Here is a 13,243-nt window from a genome sequence, read left to right as displayed (position 1 = left end):
AATTCTGTTAGGGTACGATAGCTGAAGTAAATCCCGGATAGTCCTTGTTCTATGGAAAAGAATCAGCGGTTGTGCCTCTCAATGAGGAAAAAAGCGTTAATCTCTATGATCCAAGTGCAAGTCTCTTCCTTGATCTGACCATGCGATTTATGGGTTCGATCAGATCAGTTTGGTTAGTTAAAGCTCTTGACTACGTTAGAATAAAAATATCCTTGAGGAATCGCCCGTGTTTTCTGGGTGAGGGAACTTTTTCCGGGTTCGGTTTTGGAAGAACCGAGGGATTAGTCTCTTGTCTGGATATCCGTGGGGGCGAGGCCCTAAGTGAGAGGCTCTGCCCTACGCAAGAAGTGATACTTCCGCCTGCTAGCACCCTCAAATTCGTTGCGCAGAGGGGACAGGGATCTTTCACATGTGATAAATAAAATGTCTTGTTGCATTTCTTCAGTAGTGGGCTGGTACTCAGATTGTATGTCCACATGAAGATGGTAAGTATTACATCTTCTTCTTTGTTCGCCATTTCTACTATTGTTATTGAGTACTTGAGTGTCTCCATGTGTCGATGTTGGATTAATTGGAATCCCCAAATTAGGATTAATGTTCTCATTTACAAAGCTAGTGTTCTCGGTCGCCATTTTTAAGATTAGCGAGTTGAAAAGGGAATTAGCTCGATTAGTAAGGATGTTTTTTTGAAAAAACCCCCATGGGTGTGATTAATTGGAATCCCCAAATTAGGATTAATGTTCTCATTTGCAAAGCTAGTGTTCTTTATTGCCATTTTTAAGATTAGCAAGTTGAAAAGGGAATTAGCTCGATCAATAAGGATGTTTTTTGAAAAAACCCCCAAGGGCGTGAAATTCTATTTTGACAAGGTTTACGTGCATCCAATCAAATATTCAAGAGAATTGAATCATTGAAGCTACATTTTTGCATTATGAATGAGGCCACATCAGAAAACTAATTGAAAGTAGTAGTATTCTATGCATATTTTAAAGTATGGATAATATTTATTATAATATTAAAAAAGGATGAAAATGAGCCGAAATGTGATTTTGGATATTTTTTAGACCTTTTTGATTATCTCTCTCTAAGCTTGGCACTTCTTAGAGGGCCCAAAATTGAGTCCAAGTTTCTCCTAATGTGTTACTAGCATAGGATGTAGAGATCGATGACAATGATGATGATGCTATCAAAGCTGTGAGATGATAAACTCAAAGATGCGATGTTGATGATGATGCCGGCCTTGTCTACATACCAAATTCTATTGCAATGTATAAAACCCAAAATCAAATAAACACAATTCAATTGACACTCTCGTGAATGTCTATGAAAATCTCATAGCATGCGAACTAGCTCCAAACCATGAAAAAAGTTTCATTAACATTGTTAACAATACACTATCGGGTATATCATCTCCACCTAAGAAGATAGCTTAATTTAAAAAGGAAGTGAGGGCCAAGAGCAACTTAACAGGAAGATAACAAGGGGGTGAGGGCCAAGAGCACTTGCTCTGATGCCAATTGTTGGAGTGGAGAGAAGATTAGCAACACACACACAAATGCAACAATCAAGGAGAGATAGAGAGAAGCATAACACTCAAAGTAGATTGATGACAATGAGTGAATTATAAGTGAAAAAGTAACATAATAAGGTCACTTACTTATACTACCTCCTAAGGAGGGAAAAAGTGTCCCCGCCCATTATTAGCATCATCACTACCATATAAATGACTACACCAATAACTCAAAAAATTATTAATGTAAAGTTTGAATTCATTATGTTGTCTTGAGAGCAAGATTTGATTAAAAATGAACAATCCTTTTTGTCTATAATCTTGTGCACTTTGTAAATTTTGGAATATGGATAGTACAAATTCTCCATAGATTTAATCTTTAGGTTGAGGCAAAAAGGAATGCTCCTTTAGTGAATTATTCATAAGCCTACCTCATTGTGATTCTTGAAAAAAAAGGGGGGGAGGCTTGGGGGGGATAATTCACAATTCTCTTGTCATATTCATAATTCTCGTATTCAATGTAGTGGAAAGGGAGTGTGGATTGCATGCCATGATGTTTTAGGAACATTATGATTCTACTTAAGGAATCTTTGAATGTAAACAAAAGTAGCTCTACTATATAGACGCATTGTATTGACTTTTGATTTCGTCATGCATTATCAAGTTAAACTTTTCCATGCCATTCTGTTAGCCATTGTAAACTTTACCATTTTTTAATGAAAAAGACATAGATTAGCACTAGCTAATGGAATATTTGATTGTTTTTTTTCTTTTTAGAGAGAGGGGGGAGGGAGCTTCAAGATAAAAAATAGGATAGTACCATGACTTAGGTCATGATACAAGTCCTTGTGTGGGAGAATGCAAGGATGAGGTCACATGTGTACAACACTAGACAAAATTGAGGGGGAAAAAGGGGGTGGTGGCAGAATTGATATGTTACTTTATCAAAGTCAACATAAAGATTGGTAGCAGGCAATGCACCTTTTGATTATTATTATGTGGCCACACAAAGGTTTTTGGCCGTTCTAAGGATTTTTCAACTGTTTTCGATTCTATGGTTTGCTTTTGCATTTTTTGGAGGGCCATGTGGCAATAATGTTACTATACGGATTTTCTCAAATCCCTATAAATGATTTTGAAAATTTAATTATAAAGGTGGCTGACAGATAACAGTACCCCCAAGCCTTAGCAGTAAGTGACATGGGTGCTTAAATGAAGCTGAGCAATGGGATCTACGGCCCAAATCAAATTGGGGTGGTGGGTGAAATCTAGGCCGTTCGATGGGCGGTTGGTGATTTTTTTAAGGGAACCTCCAAACAAAATGATATATAAGTTTTCTAGCTCCCCCTGACTTCACACTGGAATCTTTGGCATAATGGTAGAGCAAAGTAGCCACCCAGGTTCAAAGCCCAAACTTGTTTTGAACCATTTTGGACTTAGAAATTTTTCTAAGTCCCCAAGCTTTTTTGCAATACGGGGTTGTAAACCCGGGCCCAACTTTTTTGTAAACCCGGGCCAATATTTTTGTAAACCTGGCCACGCCAGAAAATTTCCTGTACCGGGGCAACCGAAATTTGGATAACGGCTGAAAATGTGCCCTCCGATGAATGATCGGAACTGTGTCCAGCCGGTAAACCTGTCCCCCCCCTCTGCACTGATAGTCGGAATTTTTTCTCGACGACCGAAATTTTTTAAATGGGCCGAGTTTACAAATTTGTAAACCGGGGCCAACCACCAATTCCAACAGTCCATATCACCTCAAGATTTGTGATGGCACTTTCCCGCCCTTGATCCCATGGCTTTAGTTGCTAGTCCACGCGTGTTATATAGTGCTGAGGGTACCCGGGGCCATGGCATAATTCAAGGTTTTTGCAGACAAGATCCCTTTGCCAGCTAGGAGAGAATGTTTGGGTTAAAGCAACTCATGCATGTATGGTCACTGATAATCATCAAATTAGCCTTTGCATATGTGTGTGTGTGTGTGTGTGTGTATGTATGTATGTATGTATATGTATGTATGTATGTATGTATATATAATTTAAAGTGAATTTGCCCACAATCTTGCTACATGAAAAGACGGTAATGCTAGCGGTGTTGTGGCCCCTTTGTTTGTTTTGTTTTTGGGAACATAAGATAAATATATTTATAGCTTAAAAGCAACCATTTACAAAGTCATTTACCTTTTTAAGTTGATCAATAGTATGCATTAGTTGGATCAAGTGGAATTTTTTTCTGGACCAATATATATATATATATATATATATATATATCAAGTGGAGTTTATTAAACATTCGTTGTTCTTTGTCATCTATGTGCTTGGACCATATGATACCTCTAATACTCTTGCTTATCTAAACATTAATTTTCCTTTTGAAGGATAATGAATTTGATTTATTCAAAATGATATTATATAATATTAAATTATAGTGGAGTTGCTTAGGTGCTTGGTTCCTAACATACCACCACGGTTTTCATCCATACTCTCCATATAAGTGGAAAGGTAGTAATATATAAACTATAATATGACATAATTAGATTCACAAAAAATAACACGCTCTTGTTGTATAGTGTAGTGTAGCTAATAGAACTTCAAAGTCTCAAGACATTGACTTGGGTTCAAATCTCACTACTCCATTGTTGGGGGGTGCAACAATGCACGGGGACAAGGGGAGAGCCCACTCATGGGTGTATGGGTATGTGTTAACAAATCTCTCAAAAATGATATTATGGGAATTTAAGGAGGACTAGTCTTTCATTAAACCATAATATAAACCAAGGCTCATAATTTTCCTTACATTAACTCGTTTTCTAGGTTTGTTCTTTTTCTTTTTAGCATAATCATTAAACATTTGAACATACAGGGGTGTTTATATGGTGAAATCCTCCCTCCCCCCAAAGAACCTTCTTCACTTGGAACCATAATAGGTGCTTGAACTACAAGAGCTTTGTCATTAGAACACTAATATCTAGCTTTTGACCATATGTGTGAGTATAAGTAGCATCCTTAAGCGAACATCATCGAGCATAGTGCCTTGGCAATTTACTCACATAGTAGAAGTTAGGAAAAATAGTAATCACAATAAATATATTTGATCTCTTAATTAACATAATAAATATATGTGATGTCATAATTTATAATAATTAACATTGTACTATTGATGTTTAAATATCTTTTATTGATTCTATACTATTTAATTTGACAGAAGAACCATATAGGTGGACGAATGGAACAAATGTTGCAATTATAAATTATTCTTCTCAAAATCCTAATGAGGTTTGATGATTTGGATAGTGATTCATCATTATAATTTAAGCATGTATTATTACTGCAAAACAGCCCATTGGCATAAAATTAAAGAATTTTGTCTTGGTGCACATTCTCATGTCCCCCTTCACGGTTGCCCCTAGCTCTAGGAATGAGGTCCTCACTCTTCACATGAGTATAAGCTTTTCTAACCTATAACATTTGAGCGTCTTTTGCACTATAAATTGGACCTCATTTGCCCAGCTTCAACATAGCATATTTTTGTCTACTCTTGTTGTCCTTGTCCCTCCTCTCTCTACAACTCAGGGACTCTCTCTCTCTCTCCCTCTCTCTCTCTCTCTCTCTCTCTCTCTCTCTCTCTCTCTCTCTCTGTGGAGTGGTCGAATCCGGACAGGGGTGTCTCTTTATCTAGATCACTATCGTTGTGCTTAGAGAGCTCATATGTAAGAAATTATAACTTATGCATTAACATAAACAATATGACCTTCACAGAGAACGAGATCTAGTAAGATAGAGATAGAGAATACACTAAATTACTTTCTCAAATTGAGATTACAATTAGAGGCAACTATCTTCCACTTGTGCACTACTCTCTTTAAATTAAACTAAGACTACAACTAATGATGATAACCACCTTCTATCCATATGCTCCTATGAGGGAGCCTAAATAGTGATTAGAAAGACACCAAGATCAAGGTTGTATACTCTGTCCATGAAGGATGCAAAGGGTACTAAAGAAAGATCTCAAAAGTGATGATTTAAATATGATGGAAGCTGTCAAACATGTCTACATACTACCCAAGTTGGATAGTATCCACCCAAGCTGTCATGCATCTATATAGGCTATCCAAGTTGGGTAGTATCTACCCAAGCTATCACGCATCTATATATACTACCCAAGTTGGGTGGTTGATAGGTCTTATCAAGGCTACCACCCTATATAATAATAGGAGCTTAAGTAGTATCTACCCAAGTTGTCGCGCATCTATATAAACTACCCGAGTTGGGTGGTTGATAGGTCTCATTGGTCACCACCCTACCTTGAGTCCAATTGGACCTAGTGGACCATATGAATAATAATAGACTTGACACGAGACCTAACAAACTCGGTGAAGCTTCCAAACACATTCAATATCACCTAGGAGTCCTAAAATATACAACTGAAGGTTTCTTACTAGAGTAGGTTTGTTAGTCATCTCCTTGACGATTTGGTGTAACTCATGCTAAGAATGTGCATAGCCGTATAAATTGACTCGGCTCTGAAGTTATTAGATAAAACTTTCTCCTTAGGCATACCCAAGCCATCTCCATAGTTGTGTTATTGCTTTCATTTTTACAACGTCATTTTTCTCGAGTGTATAAATAGTGGTAAGCTCATTGCTCTACAGGGATTCTTGCATTTTACATCATTTTGCTCGAGTGTATCAATAGTGGTAAGCTCCTTGTAGTAGGCTATGAATTATCTCTCCACATGGAGAAGTTTGAAGTTCTTGAGGTTTTTTATAGCTCATTCTCGACCATTGATATCTTATTCTCGACCATTGATAGCCACATCTTGAACTTTTAGAAATCTTTGGCCTTATTCTTCAAAAAAAACATGGTGACATCTTCTTACTATAGTCATCAAAATTAGTACACATTGCTCAAGGGAGGGCATATAGAAGCAATTTTGGATCTTCTCTAGCATGTACTCCCATGGATTACTTTGCCATGGTGAGTCTAACATAGATCTAGAAAAAAAAGGTATAATAATATGCACTAGATTATACATAGGGAAAGGGGAGCCATGGCCACCCTCGTCATATACATAAATCTTTATTTTATGGAATTAAGCTATATGAACATAAGGCTAGGCTTTATGCATGGTCGGCATATGCATAGGGCAAGGGGAGGCACGCATAAAGGCATATGCATAGGCCCTTGCTCTATGCATAGGCTTTACAAGCTATGCACAAAACCTATGCATAGGGCACATGCCTATGCATAATATACCTTTATCCATGGAATCCTTACCCTATGCATATTCCAACCATGCATAAAGCTCAATGTGTGGCTAAACTCTATGCATAAAGGCATATGCATTTATCATGCAATTGGGCTTTATGCATGGCCACACCAACATAATAGGGCAAGGAGGGGAGCCATGCTTAAAGGCATATGCATAAAGCCCAATTGCATTTATCATGCAATTGGGCTTTATGCATGGCCACACCAACATAATAGGGCAAGGAGGGGAGCCATGCTTAAAGGCATATGCATAACAGGGCAAGGAGGAGAGCCATACTCCTTGTCTTCTACCAACATTTGGTATCAGAGTTGGTTGACCACCTTGAAACTTGTGGAGCCTCCTCTCCCTATAAAAGTATTTTTTAAAAACACAACCTTTTATCAGTTAAAAATTCTAGAGAGTGAAAATTTGTCTAGAGAAAAAAAGTTTGCTTTTGAGCAAACTTTTCATTTGAATTAATTCTCTATAGTTTAACGATTAATGCATATAGGGTGAGAAAGTTGTCCCATTTGTCTCATGTGAGATAAAGCCCACACTCATACTTTTCAAAAATAATGTGCTCTAGTTTTTTTCAAGTAAACCCCTTTGTTGACGTGATATGTTAAGGCTATAACTTACAATTTAAATTAGTTTTTTGAGTGCTTCGTCTTGAAGATGATATTGGAATTAGGGTTAGGGTTATAACAATGCACACACACAAGATAAAGAAGCTTGAGAGCACACAAACTCACTAGATTAGAATGAACAAATGTGTGCCAGATACAAAAGATAAGTACACACCCCAAAATGAGTAGATAAGAGGGTGTACATACGCACAGGGGAAAAAACCTCCTAGTGAGTGAAAAAGTGCCCCGACAGTCCTAAGTGTGTTCACACACATCACTACCATATAATGCTATAAATCCCCCCTGGAGTGATGATGTGAACATGTACAGGGTATGGCCGATCAATCCTAAAAAGGCAGTAAGCCCAAAGCTTTATGAAAATCTTAAAACTTTTCACGAGGAAGAGCCTTCATGAATAAATTTACCATGTTGTCATGTGTAGGCACATAGACCAAGCTGATCTCTGCTCTACAGAGAGTCTTTCCCTGACATAGTGGTAATGCACCTCAATGTACTTAGTACGAGCATGAAACACTGGGTTCCTCGCAACTGCTAATGCGCTCTAGCTGTCAGTGAAAATCGTAGTGCTAGACGACTGTCCAACACCCAAAGCAGCCATAAAAAGATGTCTGAGCAACTGTAACTATAAAAGATGCCTTGTACTCAGCTTCACAGCTGGAAGTGGCCACTGTAGACTACTTCTTGCTGAGCCATGATATACATGAATCACCAAGGCGAAAGCAAAACCACTAGTGGACACTCATGTGTCATAACATCTAGCCCAATTTGAATCACTAAAAGCATGCAGCTGTCAACCCCCTTTGGATAAAATAATCCAAAATACTAAGCGCCCTATAAATAGCAAAAAACCCGCTTAACAGCCTACCAATGCTTCATACCTGGGCTATGCATAAATTTGCTCAACTATGAGACCACATACTGTATATCTGGCCTCGTGTTGCATACATAAAGAAGGGATCCTACAGCCTGATACAAATTAGCATCAAAAGAGTCTCCTGCATCTTGAAGACTAAGTCGAGTACCTGTCTCCATAGGTGTAGTCACAGGTTTATAGTCTTCAAGATTAAACCTCTTCAAGAGCTTCTGCATATATTTAGACTATAGCATAACTGCCATCATTGCGCTGCATAAACTGAATTCCCAAATAGTAATGCAAGGGTCCCAAATTTGACATCTCAAATGATGACTGCTGCAAATCAGCCTTAAAGGCTGAAATCTGATCTATATTGGGTCCCATGAGCAGCATGTCATCAACGTACGATGACCAAAAATGTGTCCTTACTCCTCTTCACATAGAGGGTACTCTCTGTTGGACTATTGCAAAAATCATTTGCAGCCAATTATGCATGAATCTTCTCATACCATGCTGTAGGAGCCTGCTTAAGGCCATAAAGAGCCTTTTTCAACCTGCATACTTTAGACTCTTCTCCTTTCACAGCAGCAAAACCAGGAGGCTGCGATACATACACCTCCTCATGTAAATCACCATTCAAGAATGTAGTCTTAATGTCCAACTGATGTACATTCCATCCATGATGTGCTGCCAAAGCAATGAGACACCTAATGGTAGTCATATGAGATGTGGGTGCAAAGGTTTCATCATAATCAATGCCCTTTCTGGGCATACCCCTTTGCAATAAGTCTGGCCTTGTAGCGATCAATGCTACCATCTACTTTGCGTTTTAACTTGTAAACCCACTTAGTACCAATGGCCTTCTTGCCCCATGAGGTAGATCTGTCAAATACTAGGTGTCATTCTTGAGTATAGAGTTATACTCATCCTACATAGCATGGCTCCAATGATCATCATCCTGTGCTTCCTGAAAGGAAACAGGTTCCTCCTCATTACATAAAGTAGAAATAAGAACATGATCCACATGAGAGTAATCTACATGATGAGAGAACCAACACGACTTCTGTTAGGTGAAGGAGCTGCCAACTTGTTATCCCTCAATGTTTGCATAAGCCATTTTGGCATACACCTAGATTCTTCTATGGGCTGCTCTCTCCTCATTCACTACATCCTCAATAATTGCCTCATTTGCAAGCTGATTTTGCACCTGCTCTGCAAAGACTGAATTTTAGCACTTGGTTGAGCATTTACATATGGCTGCCCTCCATTAAACAAAGGTAGAGGCGAATTAAACATGTCCTGTGAGCATACATTCTATTGTTTTTTGCATGAAAGCATGGGCTAAACTGAGTTTTTGACAAAAACATCTCTACTTACCAAAATTCGCTTTGAGGCCAGATGGTAGAGTCTATATCCCTTGCTTTCTGAACTATATCCCATAAATATGCATTTAACTGCCTTATCATCAAGCTTATTGCGTTGTTGCTCAGGCATAAGAGCATAAGCAAGACAACCAAAGACACGCAAATGAGCCATAGAAGGCTTCTTGCCATGCCAAGCATCATAAGGAGTTTTAGACTACAAGGCCTTGGTAGGGCATCAACACATAGTTTGTGCAGATAGTTGCCTCTAACCAAAAACCATGAGGTAAATCTTGGGCTTTCACCATACATCATGCCATCTCCATGAGAGACCTATTCTTCCTCTCAGCCACACCATTTTGCTGAGGTGTGTATGGCACTGTACATTGATGCCTTATGCCCTTTTTAGCCATATATGCATGAAATTCCTTGGACATATACTCCCCCTCTCGATCTGAATGAAGGGTGGCAACTTTACATTGACATGCATTTTCAGCCATGGATACGAGTTCCTAAAGCACATAAAAACCTCTCACTTCTGCTTTAATGGATACACCCAGCTATATCTGAAGTAATCATCAATAAAAGTGACAAAGTAGAGATATCCCCCAATAGATGGTGTCCTCATAGGACCACATACATCACTATGTATAAGTTGTAATTTCTTAATAGCTCTCACAGATCCATCCTTTGGAAATGATGCCCGATGCATTTTACCAAGAATACACCCCCCACATACATGTCTAGTAGGGGTCTCAAGAGTTGGCAACTCAAACACCATATCATGCCTTTGAAGGCATGATATGGTGTTTGTTATGCCTTTGAAGGCATAACAAACTGCCATAATTTAGATGGCCAAATCATGCATGCCATAATTTAGATGGCCAAATCATGCATGCCATAATTCTGCATCACTCATAGCACGAGTCGTAGAGAACATCATGCTGCAACTTCTCAAATACATCCATCTTATGTAGGCCATGAAACAACGTATCTGAATAATGATAGAATAACCATCTTATGCAGGCCATGAAACAAGGTACCTAAATAATGATAGAATAACCATCATTTCTATCCTAAACTGTACATTTGTCATCCACAAATTTCACCACCATCAAGCCTACCAAGGCTAAGGCTGAAACTGACAGCAAGTTCTTCTTAATAAGTGGCACATATAAAACTTTAGAAAGAGTAAATGCGCCCCCATTTGCAGCAGCAGTGAGCACAACTCTACCAACTCCTTTGATAGGATATGAGGAACCATTTGCACATGTGACGGTTCCTACACTTGGGACAGATTCTAGAGATGAGAATAAATTTTTTTAATGAAGGAATGTGCTTACTAGCACCACTGTCAAAGTACCAAGCATCCGATTCTACCATTGACATGCATACATCATGAGTAGAAGGGTCATAACTGCAATGTACAATCCATGCCCAATCATCTTGAGCAAAACTTGTAGATTCCTTCTTCTCTGCACTTAGTGTAGATGCATCAACCACAACCATGCTCGATTGTTTCTTTTTCTCCTTCTCTAGCCTTTTCTTACACTCATTTATGTAGTGCCCTGGTTTCGTGCAATAGTGACACTTGCCCTTCTTTTTAGGCTTATCACCTTCTTTCTCTACATCCTTACCTGAGGATTCTCATTTTGGTTTAGCCACCATACGAAGAAGCTTTACCTTTGCCTTTTTGACTGGCAACAAAAGCTTGGTCACCAACTCGCATAATAGATCTGTTTTGCCTAGACTGCTCTTCTTGCAAGAGTACTAAAACCAGCTCATCAAATGTAAGGGCATTTGGATTTTCCTTCATCATGAGTCTAAAGGTAGAGGCAAAACTCTGATAAGAATCCGGAAATGCATTGAGAACTATGGGCACCAATGTACTATCAGGATATATCTCATCCACACTAGCGAGCTGCTCCTTAAAATCTTTGATCTTGGTCAAAGAAGCTATCCATTGAGTCTCCCTCATTCATGTGCTCAGACTCCAACTGTTTAAGCAGATATGCAACACGTGCTTCATTGTGCACTTGGTATAATGTAGCAAGTGCATTCCATGCCTGTTTTGAAGTTTTTTGCCTTCATTTTTTGCACATAATTTTGGAGTATATTGCTTGTACTCTTGTACATATTCCAACTTGGATACCTAGTTGCTTATGTATCTAGGTGAGTTATTTTTCTACCCTAGCTTTAGTGTGTTTATTGGGTAGTTATTAAAGGGAAGGTGCCAATAATTCAAAATTCTTTTCTAATGATGTACTTGGAAAGAGTTATTCCTTGATGTGGTGAGGTATATAGAGACAAATTTTAGTATGTGAAAGTCTGGGATAAGGCCATCTTATTTCTTTTATGCAAGATTTCATTCATATTTACTAGATGGCATACTAGGGAGTGTCAAATTGTTGAGGTATGTATGGGTGGTATCATGGTGGTATGGGACGCTATAATAGCGATCCCTCACATATATTATCTTATGGGATAATTTGGGCTCAAGATTGTTGCTTTGCTTACATCACTTAGCATGTTGACCTCAACATTCAAAGACAATCTCATTTTCTGAATTCATTTAAAGTTATAGTGTAGGCATTCTCTAGATAAACTTCTTTTATCTACTATAGCCTATATGTTTTGATGGGTGTAATCTCGTCGGCATGTTCATTTGTTAAAATCTCTTTCTTTAGAGTTCAACGAGTTTATCTTGTTGTGTTCGGATTAAGGAAATTTGGATTTTTCCTTTGTTGGCATTTCTTTCTTTAGTTCCGTACTTTAAGTGATTTATACAGTCAACCTGATGGTTTACGAATGGACATATGTGACTCATCGAGCCATTGATGACTCTCTATGTTGATATGGATAACTCGGGACACCGATAATTCCATGAGCAGATGTGGGGTACATCCGGCCGCCAATGTACCTGGTTCCTGCTGTTATAATGCCGTGTTTTCCTACTTTATTCTGAATGGTTTACAACGAGGAAACTACTTTGAGTATGAATTGATCTGATCATCTACAGTCTGATGGGCAAACAGAGCGTATAAATCAGATTATAGAGGATATGCTTCGTGCACATGTCTTTGGAAAAGCATCAAATTGGGAAAAATATCTTTCAATGATGGAATTTGCCTATATTAGTTTTAAACATACGGCTATTGGTTTTAGTCCATTCATGCTTATGTATGGGTATTAACCCAGGGCACCTATTGATGTCGGTCTTAATAAGGACCTCGAGCTTGATGCATCGAGAGATTTCTTGCATGATATGCAGGAAATGCTAATCGAAGTTCGGGATTCTATCAGGAGTGCTTAGGATAGGGCACCATTCTATGTTGATAGAGGACACTCAACTTGGTCTTTTGAACTAGGAGCGTTGGTTTATTTAAAATTTCCTAAAGATTTTTAGACTTTGCCAAAAGGAAAATGCTTGAATTTATCTCCTAGATATTGTGGTCCATTTCGATTTATACATTGGATTGGCACGGTTGCGAATGAACTTAAACTACCTCCACATGTTAGAGTTCATCCAGTCTTTTATATCAATAGATTGAAAGGGAAACTGGGAGGTGGGGATAACATAGTTACTCCTCAAGAACTCGTTGAAGTCAAAGAATTATCCT

Source organism: Cibotium barometz, chromosome 16, assembly GCF_041138505.1.
Source record: "Cibotium barometz isolate CiBa-2024 chromosome 16, ASM4113850v1, whole genome shotgun sequence".
Classification (NCBI taxonomy): domain Eukaryota; kingdom Viridiplantae; phylum Streptophyta; class Polypodiopsida; order Cyatheales; family Cibotiaceae; genus Cibotium; species Cibotium barometz.
The sequence above is the reverse complement of the archived record's forward strand: the minus strand, read 5'-3'. Positions refer to the sequence as shown.